Source organism: Erythranthe guttata, chromosome 9 (genome assembly GCF_056151865.1).
Source record: "Erythranthe guttata isolate IM_541 chromosome 9, IM_541, whole genome shotgun sequence".
Classification (NCBI taxonomy): Eukaryota; Viridiplantae; Streptophyta; class Magnoliopsida; order Lamiales; family Phrymaceae; genus Erythranthe; species Erythranthe guttata.
Genome location: NC_142541.1, coordinates 4,646,339 through 4,663,581, shown reverse-complemented (window position 1 = coordinate 4,663,581; position 17,243 = coordinate 4,646,339). Strand labels below are relative to the sequence as shown.

Here is a 17,243-nt window from a genome sequence, read left to right as displayed (position 1 = left end):
TGATAGTTATCAAGATTGTTCCTTATCCATGTCATGTATCTTGACTATCCACTATCAAAATACCAAGACCCTGAAAGATTAGCATTAAATGAAGTATACACAACATTGCACGTTGTTTTCTCACCTTTCGGAATTGATACCTTTCAGGTTCTAGATATGATATCCTTCTTCTTAGAGATGTTGCTCAGAGTGTTATGAGATGAGTGATGCAACATCTTATCTATTTCCACTTTCTCACAGAGAGGTTTAATATGATCAGAATGAAAACAGGGATGGCACATGAATTTCTTTTGTATCAGCATGTCCTTTATAGCAGTAAGTTGTTCATCAATACTCCATTTTTCTTCACATCCTTTTTCTTTCACGAAGGTTATTTTCCCCTTTTTAGAAAATTTATTACTAGAATTTTTCTTATCATACCCTAAACCTGCGTTTTTTCTTCATACAGTTCCTAAACCTACAATATCCTCTAGTTTAGACAATGTTCTAAATAGCGGTCGTGGCGGTCGATATATCGGCCGCCATATCGGTATCGCTTATAAACCTTTACGATTTTGTTGAGGCGGTTTGGAATATCGGTTTTTTACGGCGAGGCGGTTTGCGGCGGTTTTTTGGCGGGTCAAACCGATATATCAGTCAACAAATCGGTTTTTTTTTTTTAATTTAGATTAAAATGAAAATATGTTTTGTTTTTTTTGTTTTTCTCCAATTCTTTCAACTTCCAAAACAAAACCAAGTACTACCCCGCAATTTGAAACAGGCAAGAAAGAAGAACTTGGCGATAACCCAAAACATGAGTTTATGCTTTGTTGTGTTTATATTAATTGTTGATGCAAAAGACTTGCATAATATTTGTATTTAGTAAGAATTTTTTATTATATTATGATCTTATTATTTTTAAATTTTAGTTATTTATTGAGTAATTAGAATTATATTATAACATATGAATATAGGATATAATTATGTTTAAATATTTTTTTGTATATATCGAGTGTCTACAAATAGTATTTAGAAATATATTACACTAAATTTAAAAACCGATTTATTTTCGATTTATCTCCGATAAATCACCGCCGCACCGATTTATCATGTGGCGGTCCCTAACCGCCACGAACCCGATAACCGCCTTTTAGAACCTTGAGTTTAGATGTGCCGGTGTTAATCTTTTTTATAGCAAGCAGAGCATCTTCCATATCAGTTTTAACCTTAACTCGTTCCACATCTTTCTTAGTGAGAAGAGACCTCTAACTGAGTGACTATTTTCTTGATGGAGTTGTTTTCCTTGCTTAGATCTTCAAGCATTCCAGTCTTCTTAATCCAGTCATTATACAACTCCTTATAAAGAATCCTCATCTCCTCCTCATTGCACATTTCTTCTTCTTCAGACAGATCGTCTGTATTAGGAAGAGAAGTACAATTATAGCATGTTAAATTAGTCAGAGAAGAGTCAAAATATTCAACATTATCAGATGTTGCAAAGGGTGAAGAAACACTGGCAACAATCCCTTGTGGATCAGTTTGTAGATTTTTTCATTTACTTTTGCGAAGTTGACAACTGGTTCTTCTTCGTGAGAGCTGGTTTGACCGAACTCTTCACAGTCTTTTTCGTTGAACTGAACAATAAGACTCATTCCTCTTTTCTTTAGTGTGTTAGCACAGTCATTTGCATAATGCCCGAAACCTGTGCAGGCCCTGCATTACACAAAATCAAGATTAGTTGGTGAAGATATGAACCGTTTTTTAGAGAGTTTGAGAGAAGTTTTGTGAGAAATTTTGAAAGTTATTCCGTTGAGGCCCTGGTCTACTCATGTTTGAATTTGATCTGGTTGAGCTCGAAGTTGAGTCATCATTGAACAGTTTTTGAGGTTTGACACCCTTCTGGTTGATGCCTTGATTGAATCTTCTGATTTGAACAACAACATTGTTCAAGCAGTCTTTAGCATCCAATTTTTCATCAACAAGTGTTGTGACATTTTGAGCAAAACCTGCTTGTAATGCATTAGTTGTTGACTTTCCTCTCAATTTCTTCTCCTCCTCCTCATTCATCTCACATGACTTCAGACTTCCCATTAGTTCATCAAGCCTAATTGATGATGTGTCTGATAGTTCCTCAATTGTTGTGACCTTCATTTTGAACTACTTAGGAAGTGTTCTCAACACTTTGTTTACCAATGTTTCATTGCTTAAAGGACCTCCAAGAGCTTGAAATCATTTTCCAGATCAATGATCTTTTCATTGTACTGGGAGATGGTTTCACTTTCATCCATTCTAAGTCGTTCGAACTTGGATGACATCAACCTAAACTTAGTTCTCCTTACGCTTTCCGATCCTTCACAATGTAATTGAAGTACATCACAGACATCATTTGCACTGGTGCATACAGAGATGAGCTTAAACATCGTGGTATCAACTGAGTTAAAAATGGCATTTAAGGCTTTGGAATTGTAGCTAGCTGTTGAAATATGATCCGCAGTCCATTCAATCTCAGGAATTACTACAAGATCACCATCTTCATCAGTTCGTTTTGGTGGAGACCATCCTGTCAATAAAGCTCTCCAGGCTCTTTCATCAATCGATTTGATGAATGTCCTCATTTTTACTTTCCAGTAAGTGTAATTTGTTCCATCCAATACAAGAGGACGCATGGAGGCTGATGTTGGTGTATCCATCGCGAAGTCGTGCACTGTAAAAATCACCACAGGACACAATCACTTAGTATACGTCAAGTGTAGGCTCTGATACCAATTGAAAGAATTCAGTGCCTCTAAATTCGAAAAATTTAGATACAACTTGTGTAAAATCAGAGATTTTTAAACAAGACAAATAAAAACTTGTAGTAATAAAAAATTTACAACGGAATATAAATAACACAAGTTTTTCAAATCATTATCCACAAGTATATAACTTGTGGATGGAGCCTTTAGAGCAACTCCAACCCATTGTTATCAAATACTAGAATTATACTTTGATATCTCTATACAACTAGTGAACTCCAACCACAAGTATCAAAAAACAATTATCAAACAAATTTTTGATTATTTATATATTTATTTATTTTCTAATCTATTTTAAATAACCATACAAACTGATTTTTCTGATAAACTATCCTCAAAATCAATATTCATCAAGTTTTTACCTTTTCAAAACAGAAAAAGAAAAAAAATTATATATACATACAATTTTTTTTTTCCGTGGAACTTTGTGGAAGCTCTAGAGAGAATAAATATGTTGAGATATTTTTGAGATATTTTTTTCCAGTGGAAATTTGTTGAAGAGTATAAATTTAATTTTATTCTGTTGAGATTTTTACGTATATAAAAGAAAACTCAATTTGTTGAGGTTTTTCTTTTTCACGTGCTCCTATTTTTTAGGAGAATATTTGATAATTATTTATTTGGGATGTATATTTACTTGCGGATAGATGAGTTATTAAAATAGATCTCAATTTTAATAACCCATTGGAGAAGAGAGTTTTTAAATTTGGGGAGTCAAATGGAGGTTAAGGGGTTTGATAACCCATTTAATAATCCCGTTGGAGTTGCTCTTACAAGCTTAAACCAGTATTCAAAGTAATACAAATGAGAAGTCAAGCTCTTCTCTTCTAGGAAGAAAACCCAAGATGATTTCTTCGTAGACTAATAATTCCTAGTAACTAGTACAAAAGCACTTGACGATATACTAGGAATACAAATTAGTATTCAATAAGATCGTATACAAACTCAATTTTGTAATGAGAAATCGAAAAAGAATACAAGGTGTTGTAAACGATGTTCCAACACTCTCTGCTATGCGCTCTTGATTCTCGTCAGAAATTGGTACAAATGAACTTGATTCTTCTCCTATTTATAGAGTTCAGGAACATCATATCTTGCACGAAAATAGCACACTAAGAGATGATAGAGAGTTAGTGGGATCATGGGTTAGTAGATAAATTAAACATGTGCTAAAGGTAACTACCCACTAAGCTAAATAACAACGCCCACTTCTCTAAAGAATAAATCCGAATAATGAATAATAATAAAAATGATAATAATTCGGAAATTAAGAAAATCAAAACAATTACTCCATCTGTTCCATAATATCTGTCTGTTTTGAGAAATTTTTTTGTTCCATATTATCTGTCACTTCACAATTCCAATGCTGCATTAATTGCTTATTTTTCAATTATACCCTTATTAACTCTATAGCACTCTTCCTGCATTAATTAATAAACAAGGGTATTTTGGTCCATCAATATCTATTTTCCTAAAATCAAGACATATTTATTAAGATTTTTAAGATTTGTGCTAATGTGAAAAAACGACACCTATTTAGGAACGGAGAGAGTATTATATATTTGATTTAAAAATCAAATATCTAACAGTACTTACATTAATCTTCTTAGATACTTTTGATGCGAATTAGATTATTATTCTCACATTAATTCAGAATCCAGCTTTATAATATGAACAATATAACTACGCTACTTTTAGTGCAATTTTTTAGCCACTAAATAATTCTTTTTATTATGTTCTTTTCTTTGTTTCCTTTTTCATCTCTTTATTGAAACAATTCATTCATAATTTAGTGTAACATCTTTACTATGCTTGGTTGGTTGTATTATGCTAACTTTCTTGGTTTGTTATAATTAATTCAATGTGCACACGGCTACATATATTTCAATATAGGAACAGATGAGAACTTGATAAGTGTTCGTTTTGCACGGTTTTTGCTTATCAATTCTTCGAGTTTTGGTCTTCGTTCGTCCGAGTTTTCGGCTTTATTTGTATATATTATGTTGTTTTTGTTTTATTTATATTATAGGTAAAGAGGAGCTATTTTTTCCGATTCGAAACGATTTTGGAAGCGAAGCCGAGAATCAAACCAAACACGTGCAAAAGTGCATTATCGCGGGATGTGGCACTGTTTCTTATTTCAAGCATAACTTTTGCATACGACCTCCGATTGGGCTAATTCAAGTGGATTTAGAAAGCTAACTTCAAGGGCCACAAGTTTTGTGAAATGCACAATTGTCAAATTCGGGCTGAAAAATGGTCAAAACAGTGTTTGAAGTTGATGCAGAGGCCAGATCGCGATCCAGCATCACCGGATCACGATCTGGTGGCAAATTCCAGTAGCAGCGAAAAGTTGGGGCAGATCGCGATCCGCACTTCCTGGATCGCGATCTGGGAAAGCGGTGGGCAGTTTTCGAGGTTGCCAGATCGCGATCCAAGAAGCCCAGATCGCGATCTGGGCACAGAAATCGAGACTAGATATTTTTCTTTGATATCTCACTATAAATAGAAGGTCTCCTTTTCATTTTTCAATCTCTCGACCATCTCTCGACTTTTTCTTCGGTTTTCTCTTCGGTTCTCGCCAGTTCTTCGTGGGAAGCTTCGACGAGGGTTTCGACTCGGGTTTTTCATAAGCTTTTCTTTACGTTTAGTTTATAATTTCTCGTGTTCTTCATTTTGATGCTATGTTTGTAATGAACTGAGCATTTTCTTTTAGGGAAATGAATCCTTGTATATATTGATTTTGATTTCCAGATCTGTGATCTATTTGTCGTTCTTTGATTCTATTTATGTTTTCCTGTATTAAATGCTTTCGATTGTTTGGCCAACAATTGAATTGATTCTAAATGGGAATGAACTCGAGAGAGGATTTCTCGTTTGATTTTAGGAAAGCATAGCTCGGGTTGTGGAAACGGAGACGTGATGCACCTCGGGTAGCCCTTAAGGACTTGACCTAAATGCTCTCTTAATATCAGGTTCTGAACGGAGACGTCGGACCTGTGGGTAGACTCTAACTACACTGGATGTAACACCCCGCGTTTCCGATACCCGGTTTCCGTATTTTCCCTCTCGTCTCCTTTGCATGCATATGTGTTGTATGTGCGAATTTAATTAGTTGCTTTTCAATTTGCTTTATTTGCTATTTATGTGAAATTATGTGAACTAATGTGCATTATATGTCTACATGAATATTTTTGATTTTATCCTCTAATTGCGCAACTAAAATGTATTTCATGTGTTTAATATAATTGAACACGTGAAATTATGTGATCTACGTGAATTTAGTTTTAGTAACATAAGAATTTATTTTCTCACACTAGAAAGTTTATATGCTTAATTGATAGTAATTTACCCTCTTTAAATTGGCTAGGATTGTATGTGTTGCAAGCATACACTTATTCCATGTGCATTTTCACTTGGCTTTTTATTTAGCATTTTATTTTAAGATAACTTAAATGAAATTGCCTAGAAGTCCCTCTATATTTCAAGTTTCTCCTAATTGCAAAAAGACCCCTCTTCATACTTAGTCATTAAGATAGCAAGCATCCAAGACTCTATAAATACCCACCTCTTCTTCACAATTCTCTACACCAAAACATCAGCCAAAATTCCTCTCCCCTCTCTCCTCTCCAACCCACGACAACCCTCTCCTTCAAATAATCCCAAAGGCTTCTCTTGTTCTTCATAAAGAAGCAAGCTCTTCTCCTTCTTCGTTCCCCTCAATAATTCAGTATATACTCATAAAAGGTTTCTCTCGTCAATAACCTCTAAGAAACAGCCCTCCCACAGCCTTCAAACTCAGCCCAAAGCATCCCAAGATCATCCATGGCCAAAACTCGAAGACCTCCATGAATCCTTCGATTTCTCCTTCTCTTGTCTTTAATTTTCTTCAAATGGGTAAGGACCCCTTGGTCTTTAGTGAAATTGAATTGCATGTTAAGTTAACCAATGTTTTTATGTTAATCTTATGTGTTTAAGTTTGGGTTTTATGACTATAGGATGATTGAGTTTAGAATCTTGAACTAGATGCTTAGATTGAAATTTACAGATTCATAGTCACGGAGTTTATGCCTCGTTTCATAGACTATTTATTTTTATAAAAATATGAAATTCCTAGAGAATATAGATCACTCTGTTATCTTGAATTTGATATAAAGTGTGTCTTATTTGGGTTAAAAATGATTAAGTTGTGATTTATTTTCCGGAACTGCACAGATTATGTGTCATGAAAGAAATGCATGTTAAATCTGATCTTGTATTACTCCGATCATAGTGATTCCACTTAGATTAGATATAAGACTTTTAAATGTTATCTCTGTCAAAATTTCACGGTGTTTTGAAAAGAATATAATTTTATTTGGTATTTTTGAAGTCACAGCTCTGTTTCTGGATTTTCGACAACAGAGCTGTACGGTTTTCCGTATTCCTCTTAATTGGATAAGTATTTTCGAAAACTGTTTTGTATCGGTACTCTTAACTTTGAGGAGAGTATTAATATAAAGCTTCAGAATTTTTGGATGCATGATTAAAGAGAAATTAATTTTCAAAACTAAAGTACTAAAACTGCCCTATTTTCTAAAATGAATTTCTTTGAATTGATGAAATTAATTATGAGCATGTTTTAAACTCTTGATGCATAACTTTAATAGCATGACTGAACTTAGAATAAATTATTTAGAGTATTTATCTTATAGAATAACTCTTGAAGAAATTAGTGACCGGGTATAAGTTAGAGTATGATTATAATATGAGGAATGATGATAAATTGTTTATAGAACTTATGTGCTATTTAGATGATCTAAAAGTTATTGATTATTGTTATGTGTTTTTGATTATATACTTGACTGGAATTATGTGGATTAGAACTTCGTGTGTGATAAATTAAATATACGCTTGATTGTGGTTTAATCTTGTACAAGTATCTATAGATATAATGTATGTATATATATATCTATATATGTATTTAGGCCTGCGTGGTTGTGATTATACTCCAACCCATGGCTTATGTATTATAAGTATGCTACTATATATACATATATATATATATATTTCTGCCTACGTGGTCGTGATTATACTCCGATCCATGGCTTATGAATTATACTTATATATATCCAAACTGTTGTTATGTGATCTTGTGGTAAAGGTAAAGTATTCGATGCTTTATGTGAAATATTAGATAGCTATGGCCTAAGGTGAATTTAAATGCGATGTAAGTGATATTTTTAATGATAGGAATGTGTGATTATGTGATTATATGATTATGTGATTATGTGACTATGATATGGTTAAAGTTGAAGAATGCCCTCCTTTGTGCTACCTTGGGTTATGAAATGTTTATGTGTACTTATGAAGTGAAAGTGTTATGTTCTATATGATTTATGTGTTTAATGATTTGATTAAAGATTTGAAGTATAGTTGGTATGGTACTTGTTACTTTGGTGTTGTTTATGTGAAAGTAAACATAGATAGATCATATGATTCATTATTAAGTCTAAGATGCATAAATCACGATTTTTCAAAGTTAAAAATGTTTGGAAATTGGTTGTGGATCTAGGTGAATAAGTATGGGATACGGGGGGCTGGTATCCCGTTAGTGGTTGATAATTGGGGTCCACATAGGGCCTGTCCACATAGGGACTGATTCACATAGGAATCGGGATTATAAACCACTAACTCGGCTATAGTAAAGTTATAGCCGTGACTATATTCCGGTTAGTGGTTGATAGTTGGGGTCTACATAGGGACCTGTCCACATAGGGACTGATTCACATAGGAATCGGGATTATAAACCACTAACTCGGCGATAGTAAAGTTATAGTCGTGACTATAGTAAAGTTATAGATCACAAGCTCCAAAATACACGGCTTATTGCCGAACTCCACGATTGTTTTTCCAAACGGGCCCAATGTTTTCTCATGCATGAAAAGTCTAGAAGTCTAAAAGTTGCATATTGCATATTGCATAGTAAAGTTAAAAGGGTGTTAAGTACCCTTAAATGTTAGAAGGGTGTTAAGTACCCGATTATTAAAGAAAGTTGGATGTTAAGTATCCGTGAAATGTTTAAAGTGAAAGGTTTAAAGTAACAGGTAAATGTGAGATTCATGTTAAGTGTATGAATGAATGATTGCATGTTTATTATATGCCTAATTTTGTGTGTTAAGTTTCTTACGTGGCCAATTATATGTGATATGAATGAATGTCATGATATTGAATAAATGAATATAGTTATGCCATAAAAGACATAGATGAAAAGAACATAGACAAGGACTTTAGGACTCCCGTAGGGCGTGAGTGACACGTTGAGAGAGGTGTGAGTATCGTCAGGCCAATGTTCTTACTGAGCCAGTGGTTAGGCTCACGCTTTATGCGAATCTCCTTTTCAGGTTTTCAATGTAATCAGAGTGGCGCAGCGGAGCGGAGTTGGAGGAATCACAAGCCTTGATGCCTTAAATGTCGTCTCCGGATTTCTTACAAAATTATCTCTCCACTTTTCCCTTTTAAAAGTCTAATGTATAATGGAGATCTTTACGAGTTCAGTTTGTACTCTGATTTTGGAATCTAGTCTATTAAACCGGGGTATATAAATAAAGTTTATTTTCTTCCGCTGTATTACAAGTATGTTGTAAACCCCGTTCATAGTCATGTATGTAGCACTCTTCATGAAAATGGTTTGTTTTTAAACTCGAGTTATGATTTAAGTAAACAAAAAAAAAATGCTTTCACAAATTTTAAAGTGATTTCTCAAGGTTCAAATTGTATCGAAATTTTAATAAATGCCATTTTTCCAAAGCCTTTCTTAGTTAAGTAAAAGTCATGGAGGGTGTTACACTGGAGACGGGGGTTAGGGTACTTTAGTGTCCGGGTTAGCGAACATAGAATTGACAATAGATTTCGATTTGTAGATCTTTATCGATAAAATTATTGATTTACTTGCTATTGGGTTGTATTTTTTTCGTTAAATATTGAGTTTTTTGGGCCCAAACTCGAAATTCCAGCCCAAACTGAGACAAAAAATAAAATCGCCAAAATCGCATTAAAATCGCGTTTTTAACGATTTTAACGATTTGGAACGCGATTTCACCCAATTTTGAGGCACCTGCTATTTTAGTCCGATCTTACTCCTTCTTAGTGTGTAAAATCTTAAAATCTCACGATTTTAAGATCTAGATCTCGATTTTAACTACCTTGGATGACCGGAACAAGTTGTGTGTGACTAGATATGGAGCGAGAAAAAAATAGACGAAGGAGAAGAAGAAAAGGAGATATATAAAAAAGGGAAAGAGAGGGCAGATATGTTGTGGTGTAGAGGAAAAAAATTGTAGGTAAGAGAGATTGATAGGTATAAGAAGATTTATAGAGAGGAAAAAAGTGATGAAGATGATGGGGAAGGAGGTCTACCAGTCCTAACAACCCGTGTTAACCCCGGTTGAACCGGTCTGACCGTAACCCAAATACCGATCAATTTTGTGTCCGGTCCATCTCTGACAACATTGCAATGAATATAAAAAGTAGTAACATGATTTATATTTTCAAATGTTTATGCTAACAATGAAGGGAAAATTTAGAAAAAAAACTATTAAAATTAAAGCAATATTTTAAAAAAAAATCTTCTTAAAATTAGAATTGAAATAATTTTTTTTTTTGAAAGATATTGAAAAAAAATCAAATTTACATATTTATCATTTATTTCATGATTGGAATGGTAATATGATATGAACAAATGCCACATCATTAAAGTTAAAGCCTTACCATTCAATGTATTAGTAGAGAAGGTAAGCGTTACATTTCTTACTTGATATTTATTACAACCCCTATATTTTAAGGGCCCTTTTGTTTCGCCATATTACGACTGATGGAACAAATAGTACCAAGTAGGAGGACATTTGGTTTGGAGGTTTGGCCACATGTTGATAAATGGTCCCACCATATTTATCAACCAATCGAATTATTACCTGTCAAGCCAAAATTGACTTGACTCTTTATCACCAAATAATTCCATCATCTGCACAAATGTGATATGTCGATTGTGCCCTTACAACAAGGAATAATTACAAAAATATTACATATAAAAAGGTATAATCTTCAGATCCCCTTTCACTGCTGAGCCCTAATCTGTCGCGGTAAGAACTGATCTTTCATCGAAATATCTTTTCTCCAAAATCGACAATTTATTTACATGTGGTTTTGTTACTACCGCCTAATTACTGGAAGAGTTTTTCATTTCGCAGAGAACGGGGCACGTATTTTTTGGCTAATTTTCGGGCACACTAAGAAGGCAAAAGTATACAATTTCAGGGTTAGATCTGGAAAGGTAATTCTCAGAATCTTCGTCTTCATTAGTTGTCTTTTTAACATCGTTGTATGTCGTAATTCCCATTCTATTTTTTTCCGACAAAATTAGGGTTGTCGATTGGAACGGAGACTACCATTACCCGTTTAGATTGTGGGCTTTTGTTGCGCGAAATAGCCCTGCCTTGACATGTTCCAAATTCTTGACTGCAATCAGGTATGTATTCGATTGGAAGGGTGGGTTCTAATTTTGGACATTTGTATTATTTAACGTATTTATAGTGTTAGTTTACTGTATAGGTTAATTGACTACTGTATAGCTTTCATAAACAAATATGTTATGTTATGTTTTGGTTTGGCTATTCACTTGTTTTTAATTTTTGAACTAATAATCATGTTTGCGTGCATTTTGTTTGGGTTTTGCCTTCATGTTCAAATTTAGGTTAATTGATTATTCATCCACTAAGATGTTCTTCTTTATGAATGTGTTACTTTGTTGGTTATGAATATTGTAGGATCTTGTTGGCTTTTGATGGATTTGTCAAAACAAGAAGAAGATGTAATAGTAGTGTTGAACCAACTATTATTTAATCTAAGGTTGTTTTTCTTGATGTCCGTGCGTATTTTGACCCAATATAATTGTCGTCGTTTGGCTGAGTCGCAAAATGAAACTCGAACGTATAGCTTAGTAGGAAGAACCTCTTCTCAGCTCGATTATTTGCGTTCTATAGTTGTCTTGAATGATGTTACATGTCGTGATAATCTTAGAATGAACATACAAACCTTCTACCATTTGTGTTATGTTTTGGAAAATGTTGGTGGTCTTAAACCTAATAGAAATGTGTCAGTACCCGAGCAAGTTGCAATGTTTCTTCAAATACTTTCCCACCACACAAAAAATGTCATTGTTCGAAGTCATTTCAAGAGATCGGGGGTACACCGTAAGCAAGCATTTTAACCGCGTCCTTTTAGCTTTGCTAAAGTTACATGAAATGCTATTGATTTCACCAAAGCCCGTTGGTGAAAATTCAAAAAATGAGCGTTTCTCACTCTTTAAGGTACGGTGAATAACATACAACGTAATTGATATCTTACTCATCATTAATCAATTTAATATTTTCACTACTATGTAATAAATTTTAGGGGTGTCTCGGGGCACTAGATGGGACTTATATAGGATGTCGCGTCCCTTGTCTTCATAAACCAAAATATAGAAACCGTAAGGATAAGGTGTCATTAAATGTTTTAGCCGTTTGTGATGATGACATGAACTTTATTTACTTACTTATGGGGTGGGAAGGCTCTGCCGCCGACAGTAGAATACATCAGGACGCGGTAACTAGAGACAACGGGCTACGGGTTCCTACGGGTATGTTTGTAAAATCTAGATTAACACAGTATGTTATTACTAGTTACCCTTTCCAAATTTTAAAGGTCCATGAGTCATTTCTATATGTTTTAAAATCTTCCGATTACAGGTAATTACTACTTGGTTGATAATGGTTATAGCAATGGTGAGGATTTTTTGGCACCGTATCGAGGTAGTAGATACCACCTTGATGCATATGGTCAAGGTCCAAATGCACCTACAAACTTTAGAGATTTTTTTAACATGAAACATGCGAAGGCAAAAAACATCATTGAGCGGGAATTTGATCTTTTGAAGTCGAGATGGGCCATATTATGAAGCCCGGCATATTAGACCATCAAAGTACAAAATAGGATTGTAATGGCGTGTTGTCTCCTCCATAATTTTATACGCACAACCAATGATTTCGATCTTGAGCAAGAAACCTCGGATGATTTTTTCCGTAAGAATCCAAGCATTATTAATGGTGAAGATTACATAAACACTGTTGAAACTTCAGAAGAATGGACCACATGGCAGGATACTATTGCCTAAAACATGTATAACGAGTGGCTAATGTATCGTTAAACATGTTTAAAAAGTCTTGCTTGTAATTCAATTGTTAACAGTTTGTTTTCTGTTTTAAGTTTTTATGCATTGTTTGTTTTCGTGTAAGACTTTGAAATTTTATTTGGATTATATTATTAGAATGGTTTGTTCTGTTGTGATTTTTTTTAATGCTTTAATGGATTTTCTAAATTATATATTGTCCAATACTTCAGGGTACATGGATACCAATGCTGGTTCAAATAAATGTACTACTGGTAAGAAGCAAGTCATCAATAGCACGCGTTGTTGGACAGTCCTTGAAGAGCAAACCTTAATTTTAGGACTGAAAGATATTGTTTCAAGGGGATGGAAGTGCGAAAATGGTTTTAAAAAAACCGGTTTTTTAGGGACTTTGGAACAATATATGGTGCAGAAATTCTCGGGTACCGATCTTAAGGCTTCACCACAAATCCATTTCAAAATACACGTGTGAAAAAAGCATTATGGAGCATTAAGAACCATGTTTTCAATGTCTGGATTTGGTTGGAACGATGCAAACAACACCAATAGATGTGATTGACGATCAAGTATGGCAAGATTATATAAAGGTATTTCATGTTATGCACGTAATAAAGAATCATACTTAATTCATTATAAGAATTGTATATACATGATTACATTGATGTATTTGTGTGTTTCTATTCGTAGACTAATACAAATGCCCGTTCAATGAGGTACAAATCGTGGCCATTTTACAAAGATTGGACTCAAATTTTTAGAAAAGATCGTGCCACAGGTGAACATGCCGAAGCATTTGTTGAAACCATTAATGATTTGGTGACAAGCTCGAAAGGGAAGCAACATAATTCTAATGACGACGAATACGTTCCACAAGTAGACCCCTCGAATACGACGAATACGTTCCAAAAAACGATCACGCATTGATCCCGTTGATAATGGGTATGTCGAAATGGCCTCCAAGTTTTTTGAAAATATGGAATTCCAAATGGGCGAACTAGTGAGCCGTATTGGGTTTGATAAAGATGGGTCAATAGCTAGAAAAAAAGTGTTTGATGCCCTAGAAAACATGCAACATCTCACCTTCGAGCAACGGCTTAAGGCAACTTCGAGAATTTGCGATAATAGCAAAGGCCTCGACATTTTCTTCTACTTGGGTGATGAACACAAGGAAAATATGGTGCAAATGATCTTAGATGGTCGTTATTAAATATAATTTAAGTCAGTATTTGATCTTTTGAAACTATTATGCTTCAAGTGTTTGATGTATTATAATTTTAGGTACTTGGTCAATTTCTTTGTATAATGTTTATTACATCTTCGGATGGGGCACAGTAGCACTTTTGAACAATATTAGATTCTCCTATTTTGATAAAAAATAATTGGGATGATTTATTCGTTTAATTACTTATTTAATGGTCTAATTATTGGACAAAAATACATAAAATGGCGAATACAAAATTTACAATTCAACAAACCTATTTTACAGTAGTGATATAATCACTATCAAAACGATCACACACAAGTTTCATATGATTATAGTGATAAATTAATTATATCTAAACACACCAACAACGAGAAAAAAAAACACGTACTACCAACATGTGAACCATTTCACATGCACAAAATACAACCTATTTTACAAACAAAACCACATGCCCTATTTATACAGGCAATTCTGTTAGAGTAGGTGACCAACAAGCCAACATGTGGCTGTGGTCTTTCGTATTTATTATTGTAATAAACGAACCTTTATTCGTATTAATGATAAAACACCTTGGCATTCTATATCTTTGTCCCTTTGTCACAAGCATAGATATAGTCCTTACAGTTATTACAAGTACTAATAATTGATCGTTAGGATCGTGAGATATTTACTTAAGTATTATAACTGTTAAACGTGTTCCTAGTCGAAGGGTTACGCCACTAATGAGGATATCGGCCTTTCCCATTAAGACTAGCACTTAGTGTATGTGTACTGCATCTCATCAGTAAACGGTATTGTGATATCGGCATGCATAAGTGGGTGCTCGTAAGTTGACGAGTTCACTGAACTCCCTCACCCTAGAAATCTCTAAGTGGTTCCCAATAATCGAGTAGAGATATCTATGGTATAGTTGTACACCATTAGTCCTTATGACCTAGACATCACCGTGACTTCACTAGAGGACCAGCTGTATCGTGACCTGTCCCTGAGTTCCACCGAGGACCATCCCAAGGGCCAGTGTTCGTGCAGTCCGAAATCTAGTGGGAGGTCTGTGCATTGTAGTCGGGGATTCGATCGCTAGAATAGTCTTGGATGTCCTGTGTGTTCTGAAAGTTTGTAATCATTCTAAGTCTCTGGCCAGAGCTGACTAAGTGATGATTAGAGAATTCGATTCTCTAAGTCATGCACGTGACGATTACAACACTTGGAACGATCGCACCGTCATCGAACATATAAAGAGGTCTCGATGAACCAATGCCTCTAGTTCGATCGGGACATATGCATCGAAGGGACCGTACTGTACGTTAACTATATCTGAAGGTTCTTGCAGGCACTTCATTTGTATCTAGGGAATCATGACGCGTAGTTGCTAGACGCCAATCTTGATTCGTTGGGTGATTAAGGTGAAACGAGCTTCATCTTAATCGTAACTCGAAGGGGACGAGTTTTGACCACAAAGGGTTGTGGGCCCACGGCTAGCTTACACCTGAACCATCGAGGGTCACACTGCTCGTGCACATGAGATCTTTGAATAAACGGTCAGAGATAAAATAGTTTATCTTTGCATGATTGGAAGTCAATATGATTGAGTCCAACATTCGTAATTTGGAATTATGAATGAGAATCAGAAAAGGAAAAGAATAGGCGAACGTGTTAGTGAACTTTCTAAATCGGGAAGTTTCCAAATTTAGAAAGTCCACTGAACTAGGGTTTCCACTTTTGGAAAGTTGGAAAATAAGAGATGGCACTCGTAATGATGAGGAAGTTATAATGATTCCGAAAATGCAATCGTTGAAATTTTTCGGTCATTGAATTGAGAGAGACGAGCAAGTAAAGGAACTAACGAGCTTAAGCTGTTGGGCCCAGTCCAACTTAAGCCCGCTAGGGTTTTATGCAAGGGACTATAAATACATGATTTATAGGCCTTGCACACATACATCAAACCCTAACCCTAAACGGCCGACCCCTCTCTCTCTCGCCCTCTCTCCCGCGCGGCCACCTCCGCCGTTGGCGCCGCCCCGTCGCCGGAATCGGCCATCCCTTGGCCGATCCATTTCGGTATTCTTTTCTCCTTTCTTTTTCTTCCGTTAATTCTAACTACTTCGTGTCTAGTGCCACGTTTTAGTAGATCGAAGTATACGAGGTGAAATCCGAGAGGAGGAAGACCGTAGATCGAAGAATCGAGGAGCAACGCACGAGCCGAAGCCGCACGCTGCCCCACGCGCCGCCCCGAAGCCGCGCGTATATCACACGCGCCGCCGTGACCTCACGCGCCGCTGCTGCCCCGATTCCACGGATTGGTTTCCGTGGTAATCACGACGTATTAAACGCTCCTACCTCACGCTTCAAGAGGTAAACACACGAAACCCTAGTTTCGTTCTGAGTTTCGTTTAAATGTATGATTTCATGTTTTGCTTTGTATGATTTTATGTGATTATGTGTAATCGATTAAATCATTGCAAGCATGTTATTTGGTTTAAACGCGAGCATGTTAATTGTTTTTAATTCGGCTGAAATTATTAGTATGTGAATTGTTTTTAATTTCGCTGGAAGCGCAAAGATACGCAATTAATTGAATTTAATTTATCGGGCATGTTCTTATGTGCTTTAAAGTCGTTTAAATCGCACAAAATTTTTGTTTTCCGCTGCGTACACGTGCCCGAAACCCAACAGTGGTATCAGAGCTCGTTGCGTAATTAATTGCGTTGTATAATATGCTATGATTTTATGCATGTTCGATTTATTAAAGTAGTGATTGTTGTATTATGTAATTGGGAGTTTTCGTAAGTTTAAAATATTTTTGAAATATTGTTTAGAATTTTTCCAGCTTTAAAATTGTTTAAAATTGGAAAATCGGATCTGAAATTGTTTTTAAAACGTCGGTTTTTGTTGTTCGGATCGAACCGGTCGAACCGGCCGGTTCGATGGTTGTGCACGATTTAGTTGACCGAATCCACGTGGATTCGGGTCGGTCAGACCGGTTCCCGGTCCGACTGACCCGGCCCACTGATTTGGGTCAGCTGGACCGGGCAGAACCGGACCACTTCGGTCCGAACCG

The 17,243-nt window shown here is 35.4% G+C and overlaps 2 long non-coding RNA genes across 2 annotated transcripts; both read left to right on the top strand.

The window, feature by feature from the left end:
- Positions 1–6,360: 6,360 nt before the first annotated feature.
- On the top strand, positions 6,361–9,389 carry LOC148767928 (uncharacterized). Its single transcript, XR_016033693.1, has 2 exons — positions 6,361–6,671; positions 9,158–9,389. It is a non-coding gene; the product is annotated as an uncharacterized LOC148767928 (long non-coding RNA).
- A 1,477-nt stretch (positions 9,390–10,866) lies between these two features.
- Positions 10,867–14,221, top strand: LOC148767927 (uncharacterized). The gene is made up of 4 exons (XR_016033559.1): positions 10,867–10,894; positions 11,003–11,085; positions 11,176–11,280; positions 13,194–14,221. It is a non-coding gene; the product is annotated as an uncharacterized LOC148767927 (long non-coding RNA).
- The last annotated feature ends 3,022 nt before the right edge of the window (positions 14,222–17,243 follow it).